The 27,082-nt window shown below is 39.0% G+C and overlaps 1 pseudogene across 1 annotated transcript in view; it reads left to right on the plus strand.

The window, feature by feature from the left end:
• The first annotated feature begins 1,135 nt into the window (after window positions 1-1,135).
• The window catches only part of LOC306798108, a 73,321-nt pseudogene continuing 47,374 nt past the window's right edge, over window positions 1,136-27,082 (plus strand). Inside the window, exon 1 of the transcript in view lies at window positions 1,136-1,235. The product of the transcript in view is annotated as an uncharacterized misc_RNA (transcript). The remainder of the gene's footprint in view (window positions 1,236-27,082) is intronic.

The raw sequence follows: 27,082 nt of genomic DNA on the forward strand, positions 1-27,082 counted from the left end.
AGATTACACCCAAAAAAATATTAGTTGACTGTGTAGGAAAGTAAGGCTATTCATATAAGTATCCATTACAAATCCATCAAAAATATAAAGCTAGAAAATTATTTTTCATCCAGGCAGGCATATTGAATACAGCAATCCTACAACCGTTGTGCGTCAGCATCTACAGCAAAAACTGCTAGGAAAGACTTGCAGTATCAGTAAGTTATCACTTAAATCCATATCCAAGATAAGAATTAGTGAACTTACACATTTATTCAGCCTCAGTCATCAGGGAACACACCTCACAACACAGTGTCCAGAGGAAAAGTCAGTAACATACTAGGCACAAGGTATTACCACGTGTAAGGTATTTGTGTTTCACGCAGCTTCATCAAAACATGAACCAGTCATTTCAAAAATCATCTAATGACAGGGAAGAATTATACTTAGGATTTTGGTGCATTCTTTGCAGAGGTATTTTAATTCAAGAGTTAGTATACTAGTAATGCTGCACTTCACAGCACAGGTTTCACTGACTACTTATGGCTATTTAATATTTCATTAGTATTTTTTCTGAATGCCTTTCTTCTGCTGTGTTCATTCTGTACTTTTTTCTCCATCTGCCCTCTTCCCTACTTTGGCACACCACAAGTTCACTGAATATTTTACTCCCCGTTCCTTTCATGGTCTCTTTTAATCAAGCAACACATCAACTGAATGACTTGAAGCTTGTTCCCTCTGTGTTCAGGTTAGTAAAAAAATTAGCTGGAAGACATCAGCCACTTTGCTGCAACTGTGTGTTGTCTTTAAAGTGACATGAAACAGCACATTTCATAGTGCTATTTCAAGGGAAATAGTCTCTCTCCTCTGTATTTTCTGCTGGTGCAGTCCATTTGCAGCAGGCTGGCCATGTGCCCACTGTGCACAGACAGTGCATGCAGAGTCATAGGAGCAGCTGATCAAGCAAAACCATGATAAATTCAACTCAGTGCATGTCCCATTGTCTATAAAAGAAATTTGGGTTTTATAGATTTTGTCTGCATCTCTCTTCTGAGCCATAGGTGTAAAAATAAGACAGGAAACTGGACAGATTTTCTTCCCTCAAGCCTGTAAAATCACTCAATAAACCTCTTCCTATAATAAAAGCCTTTAAACGATGGTTGAAACCCTGGCTCCACTGGAGCCAATAGTAAAACTCCCGGTCACATCAGGAGCAAGTGACTTCTGTGCTAATGAAAGCCCTTTAACAGCACCAGGTATGCTGCAAAATGACTCCATAGAATAACTTCCTATAAAACACATATTTTTATCTGGATAAGGGCTCACATTTTTTTGCTAACAATACATTTTTAAAAATACTGATTTCTTCCATCAGTAAAAGACAGTCAATATATAAATGCCTATTAACACTGAGCAGCAGTTGGAAAAAGGGCTTCTGAAGACAGCATGGAAATGAAGCTGCAGGTTGAATGTTATATAGGCCAAATGGAATGGTCAAGGCTGCTTTAAGTCTCTGCTGGAAGCTGGTATATTTAGTACCAAAGTAAATGTTAAAAGCATTATTGGCCAAGATGGACTCACACTGACATCTGGCAAATTTGTACAAAACTAGGAGGAATATGTAGTCTTTGTTTGTGTCTAACATTTCAATTTAGGCTAACCAAAGCATACATGGTAAGCACTCGGACAGAAAAAACAAATTCCAGTGTATTGCCTGCAAAATGCCAGCACAAAAGGATTTTAGAGAGAGAAATTCACATTGTCAGCTGTCAGTACACAGCACGGATAAACCCCGGAGTGCAATTGCAGCATTAGTCATGCTGGATAACAAAGGCACCACAGAGCAGGTGGGGGACCAACAGTGGTGAGCTGAGAGGTCATCAGCTGTGTGAGGCACCAGCTTTCCCCAGCAGCCTCCAGCATGTGCTCAGCCAGCAGGATGAGGAGCCCAGGCTGCAGCACTGTGCTTTCTGACACCCTCTCTGTGCCCCACCACTTGTCCAGGGCTGGCTGCCAGCCCTGCTCCCCTCACAGGCACCTGTGCTGGGTTCAGGTCCTCCTGCACCACCTGTCCAGCGCAGAGGGGACAAAGTGAGCCTTCACTTTGACCTGTGTCAGTGCTCCTCTGGGCTTGGAACAGTATGGAAGAGGAACAAAGGAAAAAAGCTGTTCCAAAACAGCCATTTATCTGAATACAGACTTTGCGTTAACAATTGTGTGCCACTACAAAGGTGAGATGTTTTTTGAAGAAACAGCCCTACACAGTTTTTTTTTGTTTGTTTGTTTTTTCAGTAAGTCAGTAACTTGGAAATATTGTCCTCATAATGATTCCATCAGTTTGTGAAGAGTAGCTGGAGAAGAATATTTCTGATGGTGGCATCTCTTCCACTGTCATTGTTTGTGTCTATGATGAGCAGAATTGCAAATACAGAACTATGGGAAAAACCCATGAAGTGATATTCTAGATTTGCCATCACCTGAAGTCATTAAATAAAGTGTGGAAATCTTTGAAAAACATATTCTAGTTCAATCAGAGGACAAGTCTGTACCATGGGCCTGCATTTTATAACTGAAGGATATGATGACAACAGCTCTTGTAGGTACTAAAAGTCATGAGTATTTGAACCTGCTTTGCCAGAGTGGTTTGAATTTCTCTCCATTCCAAGATTTTGGGGCTTTTCAGCGTTCATTTTTGTCAGCTTGCAGAGTAACATCAAAAACAAAGGTAAAAAGCCCAGCCTTTTAGGATATAAATAGATTAATAGTCCCCAGAGGGAAAGGTACCTGAAAGAACCAGGCTGATTCTGAGCCATTCCAGAAGGATGCCATTAGACAAAGCCTTCCCCAAATCCCACTGTTAAGGGCATTTGAGGTGGAAAGAGGTATTGGCCACAAGACAGGAACTCAAAGTGCACAATTTAGGGGGGTAAAAAGTTCAGAAATGTTTTATAAGGAGCTAAAGGCATCTGAGCAGAATAGCTGTTTTAAAATAAAGGCAGGGAGACTGAAGAGACTGTCTCTTTCAAATCTTGGAGGGGGCTGATACTGATGAAGAAAGTGCTTCTACAGGCCTATGTGGATGGAACATAACAAACCTTCTATATTGCTCAGGTGTCCTCTTGTCACTGAGCACTCCCTGTGCACAGGAGGAGCTATGCCAATTTATCCATCTCAAATTGCAAATTCCAGCTGGAAGCAAAAAAAATTATTTTTTCAATTTAATTTCTGTCTAGTCACCAAGATCATAGAGTTATAAAGGGAAGATTCTCCAGAGCTACAAATAAACACACCTGATCCTGCACAGAGGTAGATATGACAGGTCTGTCTGCTGGCACATCACACAGGAGTAGGATGATAGGCCTGCAGAGTCTCAATCCTGCAATGAACTGTGCCAGGGATTCACACAGAATCCACACCAGTCCTGCAAAACTGTAACATGACTCCCAAACAGGGCCTTTACTGTCCTTTAGCACAGTAGTGCTCCTGAGACACTTGCAGAGGCACTGCTACAGCAGAATTCAGTATCACACACAAAGTTATATGAGGTAATTGACATGATTAATCAATAATATTTTGTCCCAAATTGTTAAGCTTTTTGTCAGATTTTTTATTCTACTAACATGCTAATCAACAGCTGGTCTCTCAAATCATCCCCAAGCCACACTGGCAAAATACTGGAGCTTCCCTGTCTGTGGACAGGGAGAAGGAGTTTGGGAAGGACATTATTGAAAAGTGTAACACGTACAAAGAGCAGCCTGAAATTTTGGACTTGATTACTCATGTCAGACCCCTTTGGAGTCCCATAAAGAGCACATAAAACCTGACATTTCTGGGATGATATAGAGGGAGAAGGAAAAGCAGGAGTGAGAAGATAAAAAAGAATGGGCTGAGAAAGCCATTTTCCATGGTAATGTGATTAAGAAGAGCAGGAAGAGAAGGGTTGTGCCCCAAAGGGTTTAGGGAAAAAGAGGTTCAAATACCATGAATGAGGAGACATCATGGACTATCCCATGTTTTGGAGCCAAGAAGCAAATAAGCAGGTGAGGAAAGGATTCAGACCAAAGAGGAAAGTAGCATATGTGAAAGAAAGAGTAGGGGAAGCTGGGGAAGTGGAAGTGGGGGACAAGCAGGAAGGAAATTACATTTTTTTCTCAGCAGTCAGTGAGTGAATCCCTCTTACAGTTTACAGACAATATTGCCTTCCCTTGGAAAAGCTGGTACATTCTCTGGAGGCTGATATCTTTTCAGCAGTGTTGTGCCCTGTGTACCAGAGCAGTTTGGTACCAACAGTGGAGTTGTTTACACATTCCTCTAATCCATTGACAAAAACCAGAATGGTTGCAGCAGCTCTGCTCCCCTACATGCCTTCCCTAGAAGAGGAGTCTCACAATAACCCACCAGTGGTCAGTGGGGTGCTCTGGGGCACAGACCAGCAGGTTGGAAGGGGAACCACACTTCCACTGCCCATGGATGTGAGAGATCCAGGAGAGTGTCAGTCAGGAGAGCTGGTTTCTGTGCATGCAGGTGCATCTGCCTTGAACACACCTGGCATTTAAATACATAAGGCTGAAGCTGCTTTTAGTCTCTCTGGAAGCAGTTCTGCATTTGTCCACCCCTTTACCATAACCTCACCATAGACCCTATAATTCCCCAGCATCTTGACAAATACATCTTGTTTCCTCCTCTAAAGAATGCAGCAATATAATTAATAGTAAGAGCTACCCCACAACTGTATGCATTCTCTCATGTTCTTAGCCAAGCAAATCTTTCATTTTGTCGGGTAATTTCTTTTTAATGTGGTGGTTGCTATTATTTCTTGATAGTGATAAAAGACCTGAAGCAAAATTCTTTTCAGAGAATTCAAGAGGAAAAAAATCTTTGTTGGTGAAAGGAGCACATTTAATGCATGCAGAAGGTGTTAATTAAAAATCCTTAAAACTGACATTATAGCCCTAAAAATCATGAATATTTTGAGTCTTAAATGTCTCAGTTATCATCACAGAACATGTCTGCCATGGCACCCATTTCTTTGGCCTGAGGCATTACTATAAAATTAAAAATGGGCATTTGGAACTGGTAAGCTTTGATCTAATTGAGTATGTGGTAGGATCAAATCATAATATGCCCATGATTTGGTGATCTGATTCCTTCCTTCAAGGGTTTGCCAATGGGTACTAATGTACTCTTATAACCTACTGATGTTTTACAAAGTAAGCTGATTTTTGTAACTCATTTTTGTGTGTGACCTTAAAAACCACACCCCACCCCCCAAAAAAAAAAGAAACCAACATTCCACCTGAAATTTCCACATGAACTAAAGGGCAGAGGAAGCTTTCCAGGTGTTATGAGTCAGTAGGTATGACATTTACACCTCTTGTGTTTTTCTGCAGCTGGCTTAGTGCACACCACAGTGTGCAAAGTTGAAAATCAATTAATTTTGGAAAAAAATTTCTTTTCATACACTCTCTTCTATGGATCAAATTTCTCATCTGTTCAGGGAATTCTTTTGGCATGAAGAGAGGTAAAATGATGAATATTAAATGTATGCAAGCTTAAAGAGAGTAGTGCTTACCCTAGATTCAGTGAAATACAGATGTGCATATATATCTACCTAGATATATACATTTTATATACATATGAAGACATGATCAATGCATAAGGGGTTTTCTTTTAATTTATAGGCAGAGATTCTAAATTAAAAAAGAATTCATCCTTTGAGATGTCAGTTGGAAAAATATTATTTCTGCAAAATGAGAAGTGGCATCAGTCATCAGAGGAAGGAGTGTATAGAATCTGAAACAGCAAAGCAATTGAACATGAAAAGCTTGGCATAGAAAAGAAGGGTGAGTAATTTAAACCCACTCAGGAACAGGTGTGACTTGTTCATAAACTAGTTAGGAAAAAAGAATGTTCAATTACTCCTCTCTGGTAAATAACAAATTACCATAGTAACTCCATTTTCAAACAACATATGCATATATTCTGTTACAGAAAAGTTTGAGTCAAAACTACATTTTACTATCATACATGACTTCTTTCTTAACTTCAAAATCAAAATTCTATGAACTTTCAGCTGCTTATTTACATACGCTGCCTCATCCATGATCAAAAAAGACCACCTTAAGGCTGACTATATTGTTCAATCCATGCTTCAAATATATTCTGAATATTTGTTGAGAATTGATGAATTGAGCCAATTCAGCCAATAGCTTTTATGAGAGAGAGAGTAGCTGTCATTTAGGGGGTGGATTCCAAATTATTTTTTAAAATCGGATTAATTTTTTCAGCAATTACAAATTATCTGAGATATATGTTTATATGCAAGTGTGTATTTAATTTTATAATTCAATATCTATGTGGTGGTGGTGGTGGTTAGAAATTTTTAAGTATTTTCATTTTAGTGGTATCAGGTTTTTGATTAATTTAACTGAGTGACCATACAGGATACAAACCTTTGTTTAGAGCTACACAGCCCAAATGGAGCAGGAGGAGTCCCAAACCCCACTGCTCCCCAGCCTTTTCAGTGCAGCAACATACACTCCCTTACTCCAAATCCTGGTGCTGGATCTTTGCAGAAGAAACCTTCATGAGGAACAATCCCGATGCAGCATGCAACAGTCACCTGGTTTGTGATTAGTCTTTCATAAAAGCCACTTAAAGGCAAAGAGTGTCAGTGCCTCCAGAGCTGGACTAGAAAAAAAAATAAATAAGGGCTATGCCTTATTTAGCCTCAATATTAACATGGTTTTAACATCCTGAATCTTTAAAATATGTATGATTTTTATCTTGAATCCTGAAGAGTTTTGGTTTTGTGCAGACTCATACTGAGGGGCGTCTCACCTGTTCAGATTAACCTGTCCAGGCTAAATGTAGTCTCCAATTGGTCTTCAAACTTGGAGAGATGATCAGAATCTGCTGTTGTTGAGAGTTTTCCATTTTGTAAACAGCAACAAATCAGACTTTACTCAATGTTCTCTTGGCCATCTGTTGCCTCTATGACAGCAATTTCAGTCTGGATCCTTCTATCCTATTTATGTTTATACAATTCAGATGGCCAAAAATATCAGAATGGGCAGCAGCATAACAAACACTGACACTTTCAATTTGAAAACTATCTTGGATTCATTTCTGATTTTATGAAAATATGCCAAAAGGTTGGCCCAATAAAGACAAGACATGTATGCAGCTGTAATTTTTGGTACTCCATCCTCTTTTTTATAAACAATGAAGAAAGAAGATGAAGTAGAAAATATAGGCACTTAGTCCTTTGCCAGTCTCACCTCGTAGCTCATTGGAAATCATTTTTGCATGAAGAGATGCTCTGAACCAAACCACTCAATCATCAATAGATGCAGTGAAACAAATCTCTTCTCATTCCATTGGAAATATGCAAACAGTAATATATCTCTTGTCTGAAGAACAATTCCCTGTTCATAGCATGGTAATTCGTCTCACTGAATTATCTTGCTTTACTTATTCATTCTGAAAGATTTTAAAGGAAAGAGGGGAAAAAAGGGAAGGAAGGGGGGACAAAAGGAGGGAAAGAGCAAACTGCTCATCAACAGCACAAACATGATTAAAAGTTCACCTGTGTCCAGTGACCAAAACAACAGAACTGCAAAACCTTTTTCAGATCACTCTGTGTGGGCTGCATCCATAGCAGAATTTTGGTCTGTAGCAGGTGTGCAATTTTGAAAGTCTCCCAGTTGTCCCCACGTGCAGCACCTCAGGTGATGTCATGGAGATGAGTGGAGTCACTGAGCAAGCTGTGCTCCTACCAATGGAGCTAAACTGTCAGACACTTTTCAGGGAAGCACCCAAGGCACACCAGCCACTCTTAGGTGCTCAGTCCAAGCAGGAAGGTTACAGCTAGGCCAGGGAAGGCCTCTTGAAATGCAGATAAACACCACAGCCTCATCTTGCATTTTCAGATCCATTCCTCTTGGGTTGCATCTCTTAACTCATACAGATACAGGTTCTGCCACAGATCTTTGCTTCAACAGACTTTCTTGCATGGAGTGATCATGTCAGGTGGATTTTATTGATATCTTTGGTTTTATTACCTCCTCCCACCTTTTCATCTTTGTATTCAGGTAGGAAATGTAATTCTGCACAGGTATAAAGTTGTGATATCCTCGTCATAAACTGAGTGACACGATAACTTGTCTTGTCAGATAGCTTCACAGTGCTATGCATCAGCTGAAAGGCTGAGAATGAAGCAAATAGTCCAAGGTTTTTTATATCTCCCCTAAAGCCACAAGGAGATGTAAGTGCTGATGTGAAATGACACTACATTTTGTTTGGGAAGATTTTACAAAGTTGCTTTAGCCCAAGATGGCAGCTATTATGTAAGTAGCAACATCTTCTCTTTTAAAGCCTTCATTTTCTCTTTTTTCATGAGGAACAAAAGTACTTTGAGCTCAGTTAGCTCTCCCTTTAGATAATGAGAACAGAGCAAAGTGCTTGAATCAGCACATGAAACTTCATGAGAAAAATATATAAGGAGTTTGTCTTAAAACATCAACATCAGATGGATGCCTGAAGTACACAGATATGGAGTAAAAATTCAGTTCTAGCAGCTGGAAATGGGGAAAAGCTGAAGGTAAAGAATCCTCCCTTGCAGCATTTCTGTTTAAGCTTAGAATTTTCAAGTTTGAAATTGGTGACCTTTGTTGAAATGACTGTCAGACAGCCACAAAGCATCCCCTCTGTCCAAGGCAGTCATCCCTTGGGCCTGAATTCCTGTATCTCCCATGGGCAGAACAGCAGCAGTGCAAAGCTACTTCTTTCCCTCACCTCAGAGCAACATCTAGTCTTCAGGGGTATCCCAACACAGCTGCTCTGTGAAGGACTCAAGAGTACCACCAGCCATGCCAGTGTGAGAGACATGCAGGTGAAAAGAGTAATGGAGCTGGTTGTTCTTCCTTGCCTCACTTTCCTGCTCATCCTTGAATGCTCCTTGGTTGAGAGATTCCTCAGTTTTATTATAGCCAGTGCTTCACTGCAATCCATGAAGAACTTTTCTTATTATTCCTTGTAGTAGGTAGCTCCTGAGTTATGTTGCTCAGGAAAGAGGAAAGTCAAAAGACACTTCAAGCTTCATAAATTTTTCTTGAAAACTGAATGATGAGACAGACCAAGGAGAAGTGCTGCTTCAGACACTATTTCACAGCTTTTCTAAGCTAAAAATCACCATGTCTTTGCAAAACATCACTACTTTTCATTAACAGTCAAATAGAATTTAACCTAAACTTTGAATAGACATTTATTAATTGTATTTTCCATATCCATATTGATTCTACTTTTTCCACGTTTTCACTTATCTGCATATGTAGAAATGTGTGCATTTTGAGAAAGTTTTTTAATGGATTCAATCTTTGGACAAAGTTTTGATGTCTCCTGGGCTTTTCAGTCCTGGGAGCAGCAGTTAAACCTCATTGAGTGCAGCTACAATCTTCTGTTGGAGACTGATCTTTATTCTCCTCAGAGACTACAGTCAGGCTGCTGTGGGTTTTATGCTCACTACTTTCTTTAACCTTAGCTGAAAAAGTGATCTCCAGTTCCTCAAAAAAAAATTACACTCTCATTTCTTTCCTTTGTTCCAAATATTAGCTGCATTTTTAAACCTTTCATTACTGTAGCAGCAGCCTCCTTGATAAAGCTCCTTGTGGGAGGGGTCCCACAAGGTCAGCTCTGTCAGTTTGGCTTTCTTGATTTGTTTTTCCTTCCTTCATCTGTGTCAAAGACCATCTTTCACAGCCACAACTTAGTTTGTTCTGTAGTTTCTTACAGAGTGTGAAATTTCACCCAAAGGATCTCATGGCTGAGTCCCAACACTCCCCAAAAACTAATAGGAATTTCAACACTACATGCAGATTTTCCAGTTACACTGGACCATTATTAGTCAAAATTCAAATGGAATTTTTTTCCCTTTCCCCAACGACTGTAGAACAGCACAAACTTTCTCATCCTTAGCATTTCAAGAGCATTTATGGAATTCCATATCTCCCAGACACCCTTAGAAATAACCAGCCAACCTAAATAACAGCTATCCCAATATCTTAAATTCTGACTTTGCTTCATTGATTCTATTTTGCTAGTACAATAAAATGGCACAGTGTAATTTTACTCTTTTCTTCATTCATAATTGCCCTTTTGATTTTGAAAATAATGTTTCTCACTGACTGCAATGTGAGCTGCATTCAGTTTGCTATATTATCTAAATCTGAGCAAATATTGTAAAGCTCACGCAGTTCCTCTGAGGGACAGAATGTTCTCATTTCTTCAATTGCTCACATTTGAATATAATGTTTACAAAGATATTTGCACTTGTCCTTCTTTCCTATAATTGTAAACCTTAAGATTAGCACTGCTGTTTAAAATAAGACATGTTTGAGTCAACATGTCTTTCTAAACTTAATTCTCATCACTGAAGGTTACTCTTTCTGTTTGTTCCAGTTTCATTCAGGTATTTTAAAATGTTCTTGCTGATTTAGGTCCAATTTGTCACAGAGGTCCTGCCCTAATTATGGCTGTTAAAACACCACAACTATTGGAAACAACCTTCAAAGGAAGGTTTTTTTCACTAAATTCATCAGAAATCTCCCCATTGCATGCAGGGTCACCGACCTGGGTCTCCAGCCCCCCACCACTCAAGCATAACAATTCTCTTTGAGGCTTCTGCCTACAGCTCCACTGGCTGTGCCAGATTTTGAGCCAGGAAGTCTCATACATGTAAATACAGCAAGGTAAAGATTTTGGACGATATTTAGAAGTTGATTTTTAGCCCTTGAGTTTGGATATTTCTGCCCTTGGTTTAGAATGGACATGGTGATGCTTTCCAGCTCCAGAGGGCATTGCTGACCAAGGCCACTGCTGGCTGGAGAAACAGGACAGCAGAGAGCACTGTCCCCCAGGCTCACAGCAAAACCCCCTGGCACCCAAGGGACACAGGCACACCTTCTCCATGAGTGCTGCCCCACAATCTCTTTTACACTGCTCTGGAGGAACCAAAGCTCCTGCCTTTGAGCCCTGTTTTCTCTTTCTGTTCTCACATAGACATGTGTGTGCTTTAAAAATAGAGATTAATTACAGAAATGTGGCAAGCTTTGATGGCAAAAGGCAACTGTAAAAAGAAAAAGTAGAAATTATAGAAGACTTATGAAAGCACACAATATGAAGAATTCACAATATTAATTCAAAGGCTGGAAATTAAGAAATACAGACATTTTATTTAAGCAGCATGGTATTTAATGTCACAAACTGAAGGGAATTCCAACTGCAAAATAAATAAGATATAGTAAGTAGATTAAGGACATGGGTTTATGTACATGGCACACTTCTAAATAGGAAAGATGCATATATGTACATTTGAATCTGGATGCATGCATAAAAAGAATGTTTATTATTTTACACCCAAGGGTATAGTTCTGAAATGCTCTTAATGAATCATTTATAGCAAATTGGTCATAAGAAACATCATACTTGAGGTCCAGCCTCAAGTAAAGAGTGTTTTTCTCAAGACTTGAAATGCTGTGTGGCAGCCATGCCTGGCCTGAATAGAGGCATCCTTTTCTTTCTGTTTAATGAATTAGTCTGCCCTGCTCTTTATGCAGAGCAAGTACAGCCAGTCTGAGGCACATTTAAGTAAAACCATTCCAGCAGTTATTTGCCTCAGATGAAAGAAAGTCAGGCCAGCCCTCAATGTCTTGTTGGGGTTTTGTGGCTGCATATCCTTTTTCAGTTCCCCAAAAGTTATGTTCTCATTAAAATGTCACCTTACAATAATGCTCTAATGTACTGGCTTCTGCCTTCATTAGCTGCTGAACTAGAGCTAGTAATGGAAAAACAGATTACCCTGAATTTACGATGGGCTAATTCCATTCCTGCTAGCCACGAAGATAAATCACCCTTTGTTTACAACTGAAAGACCAGTAATTTTTAGCAGAATGAAGAATAGATGGGAAAATATAGTTTTAACTCTTGGCACAGATTGTTTTGAGGCCCCAAAGCAACAATGTGATCAACAAGTAAAACATAAAATCAAGCTCTGGTAAAGACCAATGAACAGTTCTTTCAAAGCTTTTTTCCTAGTCAGTTGAATATCCCACCATTTACCTCTGAAAATGGGATTTGACCCATTTGACCCTCTGCCATAAGAATATTGTTATAGGAAAAGTGAAATCCAAATCATACAAACAAAAATTTAGGAGAGATAGTAACAGAAATTATTATGAAGTCAGGAATTAACTAAAAGTTACCAGATCACAAAGTCACAAAGGACATTTCCACAGATCATCTTAGGGGCAAATAGAAATTCATTATTGCTGTTTTTTAATCCTGCTTTAAAGTACATATAGAAAAAGGCAATGAATAAGTATGTTATGCAATGTCCCTTAATGAGTTAGTATAGCACAGGAAAAGGTCCCACCTTCATAGGTATAGGAAGGAAACAGGGATTCATTATTATGTGTTAGATAATGGTGAACACAGATTTGTAATAATAAGCAGCAATATTGTATGTGAATGAAAAATTCTGAAAATTAATTTAGAAACTTTTCCTAAAAGCTTTCTAATGTAGCTCTAATTCTGTAAAAAGTAGATGAAAATTATGTTTAAATGATCAGGTTCTAAAGTAACACTTTTATTTCTTCTGCAGATTAATTTCTATGCATACACAAATCTAATTATCTATACCTTTGTTTTCCTTTTTATGTTCCAGCAACATTGATTTATATTCTATTTTTACCAGCTGTTAAAAGAATAGATCAAAATCAAAAAAAAAGAAAAAAAAGGATGGGGGAGGGAGAGGTGCAATCTGTTGGGACAGAAGTTTCCTTGAAGGACAAAATGAAATGAAACATTTTAACTCATCAGGTAAATACCATGTCAGCCTCTCACAAGGGATAGTATTTTCATTTGACTGGTTCAAGGAAAGTGATCCTCAAAACCTGTTAATGGTCCTTTTGCTTTCCAGGTAAAAGAATGCCATAGCTGAAGTACACATTTAAGTATTAAGGTGGAAAACTTTTTATTCTTTTTGTCTTCTTAAAAAAAAAAAAAAAAAAAAAAGCAAAATAGAAATGAATGCTTTTAATTTCTTCTGGGTTATGACCTGGACTAGGAGATTCTTACACAGGATTTATTGCATTGTTTAATAAGACATCAGTAGAATAAGTGAATACATTGATAAAAGCAGTGGAAAATGTAAGACACAATCTTATTTACAATACTCACAGAAATTAACTAATTTTAAAAACATCTTGCAAACATCTTTCTCTTAGCTTCAACAATTTAAGAATCTCATCCTTACTCTGGAGGTGATGCCAAATGTTTTTCTGCTTACCACATTTGGAAATAGACACAGTATTGCCCAAAAATAAAATTTATCAGAGATGTTTGGTTTATGTTTCAACTGGTATGTGCTAAAAAGTCTCTTCCTCCAAACTGCAAAACAACTGATATCTGCATTTTATTTGATAAAGTCTCCCTGGAGGAGTCTGTCAGTAATCTACAGCTCAGACACTGGGAAAAGATCTTTCTTTCTTCAGCCATTGGGTTCTTTCACTTATTTAAAGCCTAACTCCTTCTGGGTATTTTGCTCTTCAAATGTACACTGAGATCTTTCCATGTACATGGTTTAAGGAGATAATCACTGTTGTCAGCTGTGCCATTTTTATTTGTCTCACAGATAATTTGTGTTTTTGCTGAAGCTTCTAAACTGTTTGGCTAAAGCATTTAAATAAGAGTGTGAGGGAGCCAGGTCCTTAGCTCTTGTGCTTAGAGAAAGAAATTTTTAAAAACTTGAATATTCAAAGAAATACAGAGAATCCAATACTTCTAAAATAGTAAGATTTTAAATTCTCTCATGACTTCTTATTGCTCACTATTATCAAAAATGCTGCAATACTAAACATAAATAATAACAAAAATATTTTCTAAAAATGATCCTTCATTAGCAAACAATAGAGCTACCGATTCAACAATGAAATTTAATCAAAAACTAATAACCCATTTGCCCACACAAATGTCTTATTTCTCTGGCTTCAATTTTCCTTTCATGAGAAAATCTTGGCTCTCATTGCCTTCCATATCTTTATGCTGACAGTTGTGTGGGTCTGCCTTTATAAACAATTGTAACAGCCCTCATCCATCTATATGATTTTCATTTAATAAAGCTGATCTATCCTAATATGTATTAAATATGCTTTAAAGGTATTTTCCAATCTCCTCTCCCACAAATATGGAAGAAGAGTATTTTCTGACTTACAAATGTATTTCAAGATTTGCCTCTTATGTTTCCTTGTTTCTCTCAGTGTGTTTCCACCCTTTGAAATTTCTATGCAGATCACTCATTAGAAAACTCTAGATAAGCCAGTTCTGATGCTGAGATTTCCTGCCCTGCCATGCAAACAGTTACAGGCTGTTTGTTGCTACCTAATGTAGATTGTTCTCTCCAAGTGTTATGTGCACAAGTGCTGCTCAGAATGCACCCAAAACTCCCTCCTTCATCCCTCTCACACAGGCTTTCTCAGTGATTTTGAAGGTTTAATTTCCTCTAGCCCATAATGAAGGGGTCTTTAAGAGCACTTAAAATTGTCGTGGAGGCTGCAAAGGGCACACATCTGGTTTCTGAAAGTTTCCTTTCACCAGCAGACACTCTCCTTCTTCCCTTCTGAGGAATCTTCAGCTGCCTAATCAGGGCAACTGGAACTTGAACTTGTGCTTGGCACAAACTTAGAAACATGTCTGTCATCTCCCAGGATCTAGCCTTGTAGTCCAAACACCTTTTCTGTGACAATGCAAACTTTTTCCATGAAGATTTCAGCTACTGCTGCACCAGGGTGTTGCAAATCTGTATGCTAAACCTGCCTCTGACTTAAAGCTTTCACTACTGGAGGAGTCGTCTACCTGAAGAAAAAAGATGAATCATTATAAACAGTTTCAAATTTCTGAGTGATACAACACACACAATAGAAGCAGCAGAAAGCAGGGACAGGAACATTATTGAGATCGTGACAAAAGGGAAAATTAGAATGCAGACTTTAAAAATGCTAATTAGCTTTTAAAAAAAATATAAAATTTTCAACATACTTGGGGATTTTGAACTTATTACTGATCCCCTCCAGAGTTCATTTCTTCCAGCATCCTGATGCTGCTGTACAAGGGATTATGCAAAAAGATGAAAAAAACAACTTGAAGCACAGAGCAAATGTGGCAAGCAGAGAGAAGCAGGTAGGAAGTATTGAACAAGGTGTCAGGCTGAGCACAGATGTGTTCCCCACTCCTAACCAAGCACCCCAAGAGCTGTGGCTGGCCAGGCAGGCACCAGCAGGGAGGGGCAGGGCTGGCCTCTGCAGCTCCACAAAGCAGGGCTTCCTTGTCACAGGGTTGTCCACATCCACCTGCTCCTGCTGCCACTGTCTATCCCTACCTGGTGGGTTGAACATTCACAAGCAGCAGCCCCAACCAGCACAATCAGTGTTCTAAAATTTTTCCTTTATTTTTTCATACCTTTCCACACTGATGTTTTTCCTCTTGAATACACCAGCTGCTTCTGATCTTATCTCAATAGTCCTACTTCTGCCAGTAGTTTTGTCTTTCTTGTCTCCATACAGATATCTCCATTTCTCACATCTCTTTCAGACTTGTCTGTGTGGAGGTTATGCAGCTGTGCTGCATCAGAGCTGAGTCTTCAGTCCAAATACATGGTCAGAGAGACCCTGGGTGGCAGGAGAGAGCTTAAAACTGGGTCTGCAGAGAGGGGGTTGGATAAAAACAGCCATAATAAATTCCTGAGCACATTAGTATAAGTTTCTGTCATCATAATGTAACCACACACACACCCCAAAAATAAAATTCCCTCTGAGTTATAAATATCTTACTCCTGTTAGCTAGCTAGTTAAAGAGGATTTTACAAGGCAAGCAAACTATGGCTAGGACAAGCCACCTGATTTTTCACACTAAAACAGTATATCAAACACTCATCCAGCATCCCTAGACACTCATAATTCCTAACCTACTTAGAGCTTTAGGGGCACAACATCTGGAAGACCAGACTTAAAATGACAGATAAGCTTTGAAGGTCATGCAGGATAATTCACCTAAGCCTTGAGTATTTGATAGATGAGAGGGCTGTTACTCACTGGAAATGTTAGGAGGCATTACAAGAACAAGTGAGAAACAGAAATTTATAGGTTCATAAATTTTAATGCCAGTAGAATCATCTAATCTGACCTGCATACCATAGGCAATGAAATTCCACCAAGTAATTGCCACGTGAAGCTCATCAATTTGGGGCTAAAGTAGCACTTATCTCCTCATAGTAACAATTATCTTAGAGCAGGAGATAACTACTTTTTAAGACCAAGAGAAAGAGGAGAAGGAAATTTTCTAGTGCAATCCTATCCACCCCCTTTTTCTCTACATGCCATGCCTGGTGGAAGTTTTCAGAAAACTGTACTGCAGTAAGATTACAGAGAATAAATGAAAAGTACTTATGCAATTTGCACATGACATTGCACTTCTTGAGTGTCTGGAAACTTCAGAGAAGAGGGTAATAAATTATTTTTATGCAGCAAACAAGAAAGGGGGAGTTAAAATAAACACAAAGAAAACCAAAGGCGACACAAAACATTTACGCACAAGAAAAAACACTCTTGCTAAATGAAATGTAATAACAAAGCTGCAGCATGCATTTATTTTCAGTGGCTTTCCACATTAGAAAATTATGATCATGAAAAAAAATGCTAACAATAACCTAGGATACACAGAGTTTCCTTTTGAAAGGGCATTATGGAAAAAAACAAAAGCATATCCTTTGCAGAAAATATTACAGACTGGGTAAGTAGTGTGACCAGAGCAGGAACAGCAGACAAAATAACAGCCTAAGTTGAGCATAAAAGAAAGGAAGTCAGTACATAAACAGAGGAGCTAAGGGAATCTTACTTCACATGGATTTGTCCTGCAAGAGGCCAAGTGACACCTCACAGCTGCTCACCTCAAGAACAAGAGGTTCCCAGTGCATTGCAACTCCCACCATTTTACACACAGGCTCTCCAGTGTCCCACAGTTGCCCCATAGTGCTCCCAGAACTTCTTTGTTCCCCACATTCCCACATTCCTGCCCAGTTATCCCTTCCCCATCTGCCTCTCAGGGCTCACTGCCTGGGGAAGAGACAGGACCACTGACTGCCCATGCTAGACCGGGGGGGGACATGATGATCACACATGACCCATCCCTCTGTTCTTTTCACTTATAAAAGGAATCAATGAAGTCAGTGTTCTCTAATCAGTCCCTGATTATTAAATTTTTTTTTAAGACTTCATAGTCTTTGAGGCTTCCGCCTAAATTGATTTAAAAGTGAAAAAGAGGGAGAAGAGGTGGAGGAGAATAGTGAGATAAAACAATTTTATCGACTTTATTTCTCATGAAATCAGACTAAAAAAATTTTAACTGTGTAATGCATTTATTAGTGGAAAACAGACAATAAAGCATGCTATCTTAGGAGGGTTAAATCCTGACATTCAGGCTTGATATTTTTTTGCAAATAGAGTATAAAAGTCCCTTTTAACTGAGTCATCAGGATATCAAACATCTAATCAGAATGATTAGGGGACTCAGTAGTATTCATTATTTTTGTTTTAATTCTATGTGGGAGGTTGAAAATCAAATCTACACATTTTGGTCAGAAAGGTCTTTGTGGCTGTGTCATGAAGGAGGAACATATTTTTAGGTGTTTCATGAGTAGAGCAATATACAGTTACCAGTACAAAGGATGATACAAAATGTACCCATCTAGCAAGTGAATATCAAAGTTAAGGCTTTAGGTTAATAAATGTATAAATAGATTAATTAAATAAATGCAATGTCAAAAGCAACTTCTGGTAGAACTAATTATCAGACAAATATGCATGTAATTTTTATTTCAAGTTCCTTATTTCCTTTAACTATAAATACCACAAAATCTCTTAGCATACAAACTTACATGAGTAAGTGTTCAGGTAAATAACACTTCTATAAATATAACAAATGTTTCTATAAATGTAACTGCATCCTGATGAACAATAATTATTTTTCTATTTTCTTGGATCTCTCAGCAATAGATACTTGAATAAATGTGAGACAGCATCATTCTAATAAATGACTGTATGTCATGCACCCAGAGAGATGTAAAGGAGACAGATCATGAATTATTTATCATTCTCACTGATACAGCTTGTTTGCAAAAAAAATAGTAATGCTTGAGTGCCACCTGGGTCATGGGACAGAGTTTGTCCACCTAACTTGGGGGAATCTGACTATTGATAGAAAGACCAGGACCTATTTCAGTAATAAACCCTTGAAGAGCCTTCCAGTGGTCTCCCATCTGGGTGTAAAAGGATGTCAACCTGCCTATGGATCTGCTTTCACAACAGTATTTTATACCTTAAGTTTTTCTTCTAGAATTAGTTTTTGGGTAACTGCTGCTTCCTTCACAGGGAAATTGTCAATAGAGAACTTCTTCCCTGTCCAGTTCTCCACGTTTTTCAGTGTCCCAACTGGAATTAAAACTCCCATCCACCTCATGCTGAACTTCAGCAGCTTTAGCTTTATATCTTGCTCTGGAGTTGTTCACTCTCTTCAATGGAGAGAAGCACTTTAGTGGTTTCTCGATCTATTTAGGCATCAACTTTCAGTTTGAAACAATAAGTTAAAAATAAATATATCTCTCAGGGTTTATTTTAGATGGTTGTTTCTTCTTTGTTTCTTTTGTTTGTTTATTTTTTTTCCCCCTTGGAGGGGGCACAGGTTGTACTTACAGCACTTGGTTACTCTAATTTTAGGCATTGAATTTAAGGTTGAAATCCCTTTTGCCCAGACAGTACCAGTGTGCTCTGAACTGAAGTACATAAAGTTTTGATTGCACTCAGAGATGTCTAGAAGGAAAAGGCACAATTTATAGATGCATTTATTGCAGTGAGGTACAGTGCTGTGGCAGGTGTCCTGGTCCAGGCAGAAGGAAGAGGCAATCTGAGGACACAGAATACACCAGCAGCTGCAGGTATGGTGTGCATGATTCCAATTACACCTGACACTGAAGCTCATGCCTTGATGGAATAACTACTGAAGGTTGCAGGAAGCTGCCAAGATTCATACGTAGGCATCAGGAACCCTATTGAAATATGGGAGAGCAGCAGATGACTTCAACCAAGTTATTGGGTGACAACAACAATTTTTTCTGTCTTCCATGTGTAGAAAAATTAATTAATTCTGCCCATTAATCATTATCTTAAAAAAGAATAGCTATAGTATTCTTGTTTTGTATACCTTACTTCTAAAATTCCTTTGTATTACATATGTGTCTACTACTGAATTTTCTGTTTAGATTCCCAACCAAACTAAAATGAATTAGGGTTATCAATGATAGACAGAAAGCAGGTTCTGATGCAGCAGCTTGGAAGAACTGAAGGACTTTCCCAGTGGCTTGTGAAGAGATGTGCATCACCATTGTCTGTGAGCTGAAGATAACACAGCTCAAAGCCAAAAAGGAGTGCAAGCAGCTGTAAAATCTGCTTTTATTTCCCCTCCCTGTACTTGTCCTAAATAGAGTACATGGTTTCCTAGCCCTGCATTTCAGACTGGTAAGCTCCTTCTCCTGGCAGGTAGAAGTTTGCAGGAGAGGAGCAGCTCTCAGGTCATGTACATGGCCTTGTATTTCCCTGCAGCTCCCCCAGGTTCTACTTTGCTAGCAACTGCACAAATATATCCGAGTGTAAAGATGGCCGTGGGTGGGAGATCTTAAATCATATCTGTGTGAGGAAAGCAAAGATGTGAATTCTGAGGTCAAGACAAATTTATGTTTCCCAGACTGATCCTTTCTATTTGTGGCTCTGCTTTGTGCTTGGTTTTCCTGACTGGAGCAAGGGGTGGGTGCAGCAGATTATGTGTGTTTGCTTTTGCGGGGAGCAAGTGGCTGACAGATAACAATTCTCTGATTTCTTCATTCTATTCACCAGCCTCCTCCCTCCCACAGCATTCCTGCAAAAATGTCCTTTGTTTCTTTTTTTACCACTAGATGGTAGTAGCAGGTAGAGACTTGCTTTTTTTTTTTTTTTTTTTTTTTTTTTTTTTTTTTTTTTTCCCCTCTTTCTCACTCCCCTTTGTTTACTGTCTGTAGATTAGTTTTAGGACTCCAGTTCTCGTAAAATGTTTATTGTTTTCTCTGAATGATCAAATGATTATGCACATACTAAAGATTCGAAATGTTTTCAAAATAACCATTTTCTTCCTTTTCTACCCCCCTTTCTCCCCCCACACCCTTGCTGAATCCAGTGTGGGGAACAGATCAGAGGCAGCAATCGTTATGCTGAGAAACAAGCCTCACTTGCCTACAAAACCCCTGTGAAGACTTTCCTATGAACTATTAATTACACTCAACGTTTTCAGTAATTGCTTCTTTATGGGCAGTAAGGGGCACAAGCAGCTGTTCTGTGGCCTCCAAAGCAGCCCTGTGCTCTCCTTCAGTCTGCCTTGCCTTTCTTTCCCCACTTCCTAGGCTTGGGTGGGAAGAAGCATCCCCAGCCCTGGCAGCTCTGCAGAGGGATTGCCTCCCATCTGCCTGGGACAAGGACAGAGCCTGGCAAGGGGGCAGCTACATTTTCTGACATTGTCCACCTTGGGAAATTTTTAGGAGAGGAGTTACTTCCCCATTACTCCAAATCATCTGTTTTGATGTTTATATAGGACACATTTTTGCTCTGCAGTTGCAGCCAACAATTATTAAAACATTGTCTTAAATTAGTGCAAGCTGTGCCAAATCCTCTCTTAGAGTTCATCCATGTGCTGTGTATCAAATCTGTTTTACACAACTGTATTAGAAAGGAGAGAAAATACAATCAGTGCAGCTGTCATTTGATCACATCAAATATTATCTTTGGCTACTGATAAAGCAACACAAAAGCATCATTTAGCAAGTGCTTGATGACTAAAGTATGGATTTTAAGACTGCATTCCCTCTGCAGAAATTTCTTTTAAGTGGATGAGTACAAATTAAGAACCCCATGTTATAAGTACTTTGTACTCCCTCCCTGTCTCTCAGGTCCCTGCCCTTACACAGTTTACTGCATTTATGTGACCCCCAAGAAGGACTCTTATGTTAAAGGGCAGGTAATTTACAGAGAGCTATATTTACTTTTTAAATGGAAGGCACCAAAGCACAGTAATGATAAGTGAAGGAAGAGCCATCCTTTCATTAGTGAGAAGTAAGCCTTTTGTAATTTTCTCAATAAGCCTATCTCACAAGTATCTATTTCTACACAGATAAAAGTGCCTGTTTAACAAATTGTTCAAGACTAAGCTCTGAAAGGTATTTTCATCCTTTTTAGGTAAAACACAAACCAAAATAACACCCAAGCAAAATGAAAGAGAAAACACATATTCCTACATCTATTGGTATTAGTCTGGATTAAAGCTTCCATTTTCCCTATGGATACCTTTGCTTTTGTAAGGTCATAGAGACATGCATCTTTCCTCTTTCATACTGACTTCTTTCTACCTCTTCTCCCTTTCTGCCACAGCAGAGGAGCACTTGAAAAAATAATTAAAACCAGGAGGCAGATCCTCAGGTGCTGAAAATCAAAATTGCTTCAATGAACTCGAGTTATACAAATTTTTATTAGCTGCAAAATTGGCCCCACTGGATTTTAATTGCACTTCAACATCTGATGTACCTTTTGATAGCAAAAGTAGGCAGTCCTTAGCAACCCTTTAATTTTCACTAGAGGAAGGTTTAACGTTCAGTAAAGCATTTTTCAACCAGAATTTCTCCTTTCAATTCATAAGTACATGCATACTCTGCTCTGTAACTTGAATACTTCATATTCATTTCCAGGTACCTGGTCCAATTATAAAATGCTCATAGAAATGACTCCATTAATAAAGAAAACCTCTATCAGAAGAGAAATATGTTCCTATAGTTAAATCATTTGTGCTGGCATCAGGCATTTTGGACCACCTTCCTGCTCTCTCACAGGCCTTTTGTGTGCTCTTGCAACAAGCCACCTAGAAATTGCTCCTCCAGCCTGACCAGGGGCACTTAGCAAAGTCCCCAGACTGAGAACATTCTAGATCTGCAGTGTGTTCTGTGCTCAGGTGAGGTATTTCATTCTGCTCATGAAAGACAGTGTGGAACTTCAGCAATGACAGCTCAAAAAACTTGGTTGAATACCTAAAGTCAGGTGTGGATACTGCTATGCACAAATATTTTAAGCCAACAGTGCAGTCCCACTCTTCCCTGTCTCCTGGCTCTCAACAGCACCCACTCCTCCCCTTCCCATGTCACTGCATGAGCAGTCAGGATTTGCCTGATGAAGAGAACTGGGGACAGGTTTGGAGTAAAACTGATGTTGCAAAAAACAAGGATTCCTGCCACTCAGACCCTCTGTCCATCCTGCCTACCACATGGGCACATGCTTGTCTTACCATGCAAGCATGTGGAGTTGATCATAGGCAGGACACAGAGGATGGGAGGTGTGGGGAGCTCTGCCTGTTTATGGACCCCCATGGGTTTTTTTCCTCACCCAGAACAGAGGAGGAGATCTCATCCATACTACTTATTGGGATGAGTCTCCTGAGCCATGGCCAGACAGAGTGTTAGATGATGCTGGCAAATCTAGCTGGGGTAGCCTAGCCTGAGCCTGTTCAGTTTATTAGTGTAGACAGAGCACCATGAGAGAGGGAGAGATATCTCCTGATGGTACTTCAGTCCTGGGTTCATGAAATGGAAACAAGAATACATAATTCACCTAAAAATATGCTGTCTTGTCAAATTAGTTTTGTGCAGCCTCCAATACTATCAGTGCAAAATTGGACAAAAAAGTAAAACAGCCACAAAAGAAGTAAAACATTCTCCCATATCTCCCAAATGACTCTGAGGCTTTTCTTTGAGCCAAGATATTGTGTTTTAACTCAGTTCAGTAGAAACTTGGTTTTGTAACAACACATTACTTCACAATTGGGTTTGTAGTTTTAGCCTCATATGTCCCTGTGGTGGAGAACTCCCAGGCTGGACTGTTCCTACATGGACACAGCCCTGGCTCTCCTCTGCCAGCCTCATGGCTGTGATGAGCCTGATGTCTTACCACCCAGGACAGGTGACACTGCCAGCAAAAAACCTACAAACCCCTCCAGGCAGCATAACACTGCAGGAACCTGCAGATTTTCTGCTCAGCTAGGAAAAGATCGAATGTTAAATTGTTTCTGAATCCATGTTTTTCAGAACATTTTGTTCTAAGGTGCTTGTTGATATTTTCATTTCCCAAAGTAGATGGAAATTCTAACTTTTGCTCAGCCTTTGCTGCAGCTTCTGGATTCTGCTATAATAAAAGCAAACCAATTGCAATGACGTAAAAATAGCTTTTAACAAACCATTCCATAGGTTGAACATAGCCTTGTACAACAGTCTCAGTATTTTTAAATTAAGCTTTATTTTTTCCAGAACACAGATGATTTCCTCACATAAAATGGCTAGTTCAAATTAGTTTTGTGTGTGCTGTGTATTTCCTCTTTGCCTGACTCATGACAGGACTTCCAGTGTGTAGTACACATGGAATAATACCTTCTGCTCTCAGCTACTCTGGTGCAACCACATGGATTTCAGGGGCTGTGCTGAGCTCTGAATTCTGTTCCCACAACTGCATGTTTGCACACTCTGCAGCCAGACTTTTTCTCTGTTACACTCCTATGGGACACAATATCAAGAATGAGTCAAGAGGCTTAAAAAGTACAGTCATGGTTGCTGTTCAACAATAGCTTGCTCCTGACAATAGCAATAGCTAATCTGGGCTTTTCACTCTCACTGACATTGTGATTGCTTCTGAGTTTGCTTTTCTGTTTTGGGTTTTTTTGTCTTTACAAGAGAAGGAATTGTGGAAAGCAAAGAACATTTTTAAAAATAAATTTCAGGGAAGGCTATTATACCATGCTGTGTTATTGCTCATGGTGCTTCAAAATTGGCAGCTAGGCTATGTCTTGGGATCAGGCTGCTGAGCTGTTTGCTAATGATTTTGCAGTACAGAAAGCACTGCCTAAAGGATAATGGAGAGAGTGAATGAGTGTGTTCTAGAGAACAAAACTCTTCATTTCACATGGCATATGAGAAGGTGAACTTCCTCAGAGGCTAGACTGGCTATAGCTTTGTGATTCACAGAATTGTCCAGCTATAAGTTAGAGGCTAGAGCCATCCCATTTTGGATATCAGCAATGGAAGCAGACACCTCAATTGAAGAAATATGCTATACTGAAACTACTAGTGAAACTTTGTCCCAGTTCCAAACAAATAGTGCTTGCTCTGGTCCACAAGTTGATGTCTGTTCACTGCTGGAACAGGATAAATCACAAGAGCACAGGTAAGTGTTTAATCAGTTTGGTACTGGCCAGTGACCTTCTGCAAGTTTGCAATAAGATCTTATCAGGGGGGAATCATGCTGGATGGGTTAAGATATGTAACTTAAATTCAGTGAAATTAAAATTTTTGGTTGTCATGGGTATAGCTTGGATTTTCCCTGAGTCAGAAATGTCAGAGACAAAAGATATTTCACCTCATTGATACCCAAGTGGGAAGCAAAGGCAAAAGACAGAATGTCAGGGTGTTGAGGAAGCCTGGCATTCATTAGGTGGGAGAAATGGGAACTAATTTTCATCTTGATGTTGTTGTTATCAGTGAGATATTAGTGCCAACAGCAATTCTGGAGGACTAACTCTGGATTTATATGTCTTAGAACAAGAAGTTTAAGTTAAATACAAAGCAGTTTCCCTAATTTAGTGGCAAACACATTTAGTGGGTTAAATGGAGTATGCATTTACATAGCAGACATTAACTAAAAGAGCATTTGGATACCACTGTGAGAAATATCATCCAGACTGTAGAACTCTGCAATAGAACTGCAGGAGTAAATTTAAGCACTTTTATAAGAAAGCATCTAGGGAAAATCACAGGGTTTTTCAACTGGCCACACACACAGAAAACTGTGGTATTCAATACTGAGAAAGGTTCAGAGCTAGCACAGAGGAGATCACATCTTCCTTCCAAACCAATACTCCAACATCTTGATAACGGGTAGAGCAACTCAGAAAAGTATGCAACACATTATTGTCTAAGTGGAATGGGAGTCCTAATACATTAAGAAAAAAAAAAAAAAAAGAAAAAAAAAAAGGAGGTATTCCATATGTTCTGTTATATAATATACTGGTGAGTTGTTTTGTAAATACTTTGTAAATATACCTGTACTGCATGAATGCTATGAAAGCACAGAGAAAGAGCTGTCATCACCACAGATTGGGCAGGGAGGGCTGCTATTAGCAGTTGAAGAATAAAGTACAATAGCAATGAATTTCATTCAACATATTTTTCTGAGAACTGTATGAGGCATCCCATGTGAAGTCTTGATGATTTTTATGTTTTGAAATTTCGTTTTTACTTACTCATACTCTTTATCTTATTCATTTGTTTAATGATAGCTTCAAAATCATTACTGCAGAGAGGAACACACATAATCCAGAGTGGATGAGCCCTGTAGGTAAGGAAATATAAAGATCTGAAAAATATCCATGTGCCAGTAATAGATATTATACTTTCTTTCCTATCTGTTACTGTGGAAAAATTTTTGTGGAAAAAGGAAAGGACTTCTTGTTTTAAGATATTCAGATGAATCTGCTTGCACTGAGCTCAACAGAGTATCCAGAGCTAATGACTGAGGCATTATTTCAGGAATTACCTTCTGTGATCAGGAAAAAGAAGACTAATTCTAAATGAATAATGAGGGAACTGATAGTGGCAGAATGTCCCTTAACATACTCCACCTTCCTTCAGACTTCTCAGTTTTTCTGCTGGCATAGGTTTTCCTTAATGGATGCATAATGACTTATGCTTCCTTTTTTCTTTCATATCTTGACTGTGCCCAGAATATTTAAATCAGAACATTTTAAGTCTAATATTAGCTAGGCAAGAAATACCAGACCTCTGGAACCCCCTCCCAGGGAGCAGTCAAAATGAGGAAGACTGGCTATAGCTACTGCCTGAACAATTTGGCACTTGTCATCATTGTACATTATTTTAGCCGACATGCTCTTAAAACCTGGTCAGTGCTTTTACAGCAAAGGCATAAGCCCTAGCAACCACTGATGTACCCACTCTCTGAAATCAATTATATGAAAAATCCTACTCAGGCTATGAAAATAATTCTGTAATCATGGTAAAGATTGCAGAAGTCTTCTTAGGAAACAGGCAGGATTGAATGTTGAGGGGTTTCTGTCTCTCTCTGCCCATCATTTTGAATATATGAGATCAGAAGGAAGTAGGAGACAGAAAATTAATTTTGAAAAATCACTTCATATTCTCTGCTCTTGACTGAAACTAAGCACTCTCCAGAAGTATTACATTTCCTGTAGCAGTTAATGCATTGGGCAAAGCCCAGAAAATTATTCCCAAATACATTTGTATTTACATTGTATGGATTTAAAGGTAGTAATAAATAGGATAGATGGTCTTAATGAATTATGGATGTTTTCAAGTTCATGAATTCCCCTGCTTGAGCCCTAGTGTCATTCACAGATCTTTCCCTATGTAAGTTTTCCATTTATTAGAACTCATCTATTACATCAGGTTTTTTTATGTCTGAGTCTCATTGATTGCAGCTGATCCATGATAGCCCTACTCAGAACCTGGGATTCCTCTTTGAGATCATCTTGTCTGTGTTAAATTACACTTTTGAAAAGTGGAGCTGATGGGGAGTGGGGAGAAAAAGCTTATGTGCTGTGAGTGCTGAGTAGGGCAAGTTGCAAAAACCCAAACTGTGAATTCTATGCCCACAATGGAGCATTTGTATTCCACAGGCTTGAAGTAGAGACAGAATTGCTCAACTGCAATTTGGGTGTACTTTCCTGGATAAATTCTTCACATGCCAGTAAGTTATCTTTAAACTGTCTTAGCAGGGATCAGCTGTGTCTAGTTTGTGGTTCAAATGGTGAATAGAGTTTTCTCTCTCTGAAACTCCTGAAATCAAAGAATTGGAAAACATTGGTGGATAGAGCAAAAGAGGAACAAAATTGCTCAAAAAAAAGGAAC

Source organism: Erithacus rubecula (genome assembly GCF_903797595.1).
Source record: "Erithacus rubecula genome assembly, chromosome: 1".
NCBI lineage: Eukaryota > Metazoa > Chordata > Aves > Passeriformes > Muscicapidae > Erithacus > Erithacus rubecula.